The sequence below is a fragment of the Humulus lupulus genome, chromosome 3 (genome assembly GCF_963169125.1).
Source record: "Humulus lupulus chromosome 3, drHumLupu1.1, whole genome shotgun sequence".
In the NCBI taxonomy this organism is placed as follows: Eukaryota; Viridiplantae; Streptophyta; class Magnoliopsida; order Rosales; family Cannabaceae; genus Humulus; species Humulus lupulus.
The window spans coordinates 124,945,589-124,950,811 of record NC_084795.1 but is presented as its reverse complement, the minus strand read 5'-3'; positions in this window follow the sequence as shown (position 1 = coordinate 124,950,811).

Here is a 5,223-nt window from a genome sequence, read left to right as displayed (position 1 = left end):
TTTTATAAGTGTGCAACTAATTATTTTAGACATTATAAAGTATTCATAATTTTATGAAAATTAGTGAAATATTTATTTCAACTACAATATACACACCTATATAAAAAAATTGAATTATAATTTATTTAATGGTAAAAGGGAGACCGTGGCTAAAGTGGCTCCGTATGTAGAATTTCCCTATAACTGTTATTGCAAAACTAAACCATTCACAATTTTACAATTTTGAAAGAGACCAATAGTTGTTGTCAACATCCTCAAGGGGATATAGGGTGTCACGAAAGTCCTATGCCGCTCTCATAAGTTATTGAAGATCAACTCTACCGAATTCTTGACTTTTTTACACATTAGTATTCCGGTCTTTTAAGAAATATAATAAAATAATTTTTTTTTTGTAATTATAAAACAATTATGGTATAGATATATATAAGGCAAATTATTTAATCTCTCACCTTATTTTGAGGCGTGTGATTCTCAAGTCCTTTGTAGTCGTTAGATTGAATTAATAAGTCTAAAAGTTTAATTCTATGCTGAAATTTCCTCTGATAAATTTTTTATAATAATTGGCAACCGAATGAGTTTTTTCTTTTTTGAGTTTGTTGTACTATATTTGAATAATTTATTGTATATATTTATTATTTAAAGCTTAAAATGTACAGTACTTTTTTTGCCAAACTTTTTGCCGGATTTACAATGAAGTTTTCTCTGGAAAGTTCCAAAACTAATCTTTCTTTCTCTACATCGATTTGAATACGGAGCAGGAATCTCATTATGCCGTTCTTCTACTTCTTTCTTTCTTTTGATTTATATATATATACATATATTTCTTGAAATGAAATGAAGTGTAAAGAGGACTAAAACTTGGGAGATTGTTGACTAGTTCCCTGAGCTTCTATTTTGTTTCTAGTTCTGCACTTTCAATCTTATTCTCTTTAGATTTGAAGATACGAACCACTTCCTTGAAAGTTCCTAGTTTTTTAAAGTAGCTCCACCTATCTCTCTCATGTTTTGCCGAAAATGAGCCTGCATTTTGTTTTCTTTATGGATTGTTGACTCAATGGACACACACATCTATTCCACTTCTGAAAATTTCAAATGGTTCTCACGTATCCAACAAAAAAAAAAAAAAACTCTATACAATTTACTTCAGCCAATATACAAATGGCTCACTGGTAGATATAATTCCATTCAAATTGTGACTACAATTTTTCCCCCAAAACGAAAAAATAAATAATATATATAGGATAATTTTCTTATGAGGGCTTCACTCTAAGCCCTACCGGTAGGACTCTCAGTCTTCTCAATCCGTGAACAGTTTTCGGCGCGACTTTTTTTTATGACCGTGTATATTGTAGCTATTTAGAGTATCCTGCAAATTTTATTCTGAATAGTTTACAGTACCGAAAGATAGGTTCAAACATGTTGTTGCACGCGTGACTAATTTTTTTTTATGCGCTTGGAAAACAACATGTTTGAACCTAGTTTTCGGTACTATAAGCTATTCGGAATTTTCTGAAAATTTGCAGGATGCTCTAAATAGCTACAATATACATGGTCATAAAAAAAAGTCACGCTGAAAACTATTAACAGGTCAAGAAACACTGAAAGTCCTATCAGTAAGACTTAAAATAAAGTCCCTATAAAAGAATTGTCCTATATATATATTATCATTCAGTTAAAAAGGAATACTTTCTCTTATTCATATATAGTAAAAAGTTACAATATTAACTTGTTGCTACAATGTATTAAGTCTTGTCTTATGTGAAGGATCCAATAGCTCAATTGTCCCTCTATACTAATATATCTCTTCTATATATAAAGTGTGTACATTACTGATTTTTTTTATTTTAACGGTTTATTTTTATTTTAATGATTTTTTTATTAACTATAACGAAATATTCGTATATTTAATAGAATATTCATATATTTAACGATTGATTGTAAACATGACTTAAACTTAAATAAATAATTAAATAATTTAAAATATAATATTTTTGAAATATTTTACACTAATAATTATTTAAAAATAATAAAATCATATATTTTATAACTTAAATAAAATTTAATTAAACTTAAACTAAATATTTTATTAAACATATAATATATAATCTTTTGTTGTCACTGTCAAATTCAAAAACTAAAACAAACATAAACTTAAACAAAAATAAATTAATTAATTAAAATAGAATATTTTTAAGAATTTTTTTGATATTTTAAATAATTAAATCATATTTATTTAAAAATAATAAAGACATACATATCATTTTTTTTATCTTATAAATTTGTGTGATAGTTTATTTTTTATCAAGTAATTTGAGCTCTTTTTCTTCATAAAATTCACCAAAGGACATTGTGAGATACATTAGAAACTAAAAATAGTTGATTCATTTATACTACTATCTAAATTATGACTTTTTCTATTCTTATTTTATTTCTATTCTTAATTTCTTTATAAATATTATTATATTTTATATATATGTCATGTAGTCATGTAATATATATATTTATATATATTTCTATGTCAATGTTGTGTTTAGATGTCATATATGTAGAGATTATTGATATAAATATTTATATATACTATAGAACTATAATTCATTCTATCATATATATTTTGAAAACAGTGAACCAGTTTTTATTAAAATTATAGATGTTGACGCGGTTCTTCGCCAACAGGTAATTAAGAGTGGAAGAGAAAGGGATTAGTGCAAAAGGTGAACCGAAATAGATATATGATCTTAGAGGATGAAGAGGTGACTCAAGACACGTTTTTTAAGTGGTTCGAAGGTTAAAATCCTTCTACTCCACTAGTCAATATTATTGATCTATACTGAGTATTTGATTACAGAGTATTTCTTACAAGAGATTATTTTTCCCAACCTCTCTCAACTCCCAGGGTCTCCATATTTATAGGAGAAGGCACCTGGAAGTTGGTAAGAAGGTCATCCCGTGACCTTCTTAGCTGTCGTATCAATTCTGTGACATTCATGATTAATTCCTAAACCTGACACATAAGTGTGGTCAAATCAATAGGTAAGGAGGTAATGGGCCGCACGGCCCAACCCAGTCGTGGGTGTCTGAACACGCACGTTCCTGCTGCGTGTCCGAGAAGTCAGGGGGATATCAGACACGTGATGCCTGATATATGCACGTTTACCTTGCGTGTGTTGACTTCACAAAGGGTCACAGCCTCCATATCCAGCTCGTACCATGAGCTGCATACTTAGCTCGGTCTTCGACCTTCGAATCCCTGCCCCGGCCTTGGGCGGTGAAGGCGAGCTCTTGGGGCTTCCTCGAGCTAAGAAGGCATGACATTACGACAGAAGCTCCAGCCCTGGGGATGATCATGAGGAAATCATGGTCAGGCCGAAGCTCGGCTTGCTAATCAACCCGTGGGAAAATCAGGGCGTACATCTGCCCCCCAAGCTCCTGCTCGTGGTATATCACGCCGTATATAAGACCACAGCAGGGGCTTTCAGACCTCCCCATGAACTCTTCGTATTCCACTTTTTACGCAGGCGTCTGATACGTGGAACATCGTCGGTGGTGATGGTACGTCTTACGAGAACCGCATTTAATGGCCTAGCCTATGCCCAGCCGTCGTTTCGTATTTTGAGTGGAGGGCCTCGGATCCCTCATCAGGGCCATCCAACGGCCCTCTACACGTGATCCTTTACACATATAAAAAGGGGTGGCCACCCTTTCATTCGAAAATTTTCAAACTTCTCTTCTTCTTCTCACTTTATCTCAGAAGAACAAACCCTCTACTCTGTTACTGCTACTTTCAGCATTCAAGAAGCTTAGGCGCACGGATTTCTTCAAAGCTTTGGAAGCCAATACACCGACGAAGCTTTTACCAAGGCGACACCTCCATCCACCTCCTAGCCACACACTATAAGTTTCCTTACCATGTGCGTTTTGAAAATATATGCCACTGTAGCATAGGTAAAAAATTTACTGTAGCCGCATGCAAGGTTTTACTGGGTTTTGTGGATATGGAGGGTGAAAGCCCTTTTTAGGTTAGGGTATCTTTGCTGTAGGAAACCATTTTAGAGTATGGGTTTTAGGATGCTTTCTCTAAGAAAAATTTTCTGGGTAGGAGTTTTGGTAATTTTAGGTGCAAAACCGGGTAGCTTAGGGAACACGCCTCACAGGCGGTTTTGCAATTTTCTGCCTACTGAAACTTTCCCCCCAAGGAAAATTCTATCCTAACCCTCCTGACACATGAATCCCGAGTACTCGGGGATCTGTTGGGAGCACAGGCGCGTGTTCATCGAACCGCGTGGTCCCACTCTCCATGGGCTGGGCTTACCTCAGCTCGTGCAAATAATAATTGCTTTTTCCTCATGCTTGGGTCGCCTTTTCTGAAATGTTTTCTTTTGTTCGTTAGGCGACCAGATGGCTCCAAAGAGGAATCTCCCCCAGAAGAACGTCAGCAGCTCGGCCTCCCAGCAGGACAGAGGAAAGGCGGCGATGCCTAGCTCCCCGATCCCCCGCTTCGGGCCGGCAGTGGAGAAGGAGGTCGAGGTGGCCCCTGATGCATTCTTTGAGGCGGAGAGGATCGTCTCAAAGATAACCGACCAGGTGAAGATTAACAAAATCTTCATTTCCCACAACATCGCCTTGGGGAAAGCATCCGTAGTGGCTCGACCTGCTTCAGATGGCGAGCGGAGCTGTGCCCCGCTCGACGAGTCGTTCGCGGCCTGGAGCGGTGAACACTTTAAGGCAGGGCCCTTCCTTCCACTGGATCAGTATTTTGCTGATTTCCTCAACTACGTGGGGTTGGCCCCGTTTCAGCTCCCCCTCAACTCCTACCGTCTGCTGGCAGGGTTGAGGTATTTGTTCCAGAAGCACGAGTGGGAGGTCCTCACTCCTGTAGACATTTTATATTTCTTCTGCCTCAAAGCCAGCCCGGACCAGCGGGGGTGAGGCGACGGGTTTTACTATCTAACCCGGTTTCCCAATACGGCGGCGGTCATCGAGCTGCCCAGCCACCCTAATGACTTTAAGGACCAGTTCTTCATGTCAACTGGGTTCCGGAATTGCGAGCATCACTATTTCAATCGTCCTCGTAAGTTTTCTCCGACCTTAGCTCGTACTTTAAGTGTCATTTTAGCTCCTCCTATACCCCGTTCTGACTCAGACTAATCTTGCAGCCATCTTCGCGAGGACAGAGAAATCTGTGACCCTCGGGGCTCAATACGAGACACTGGCAGGCTTGCCCCC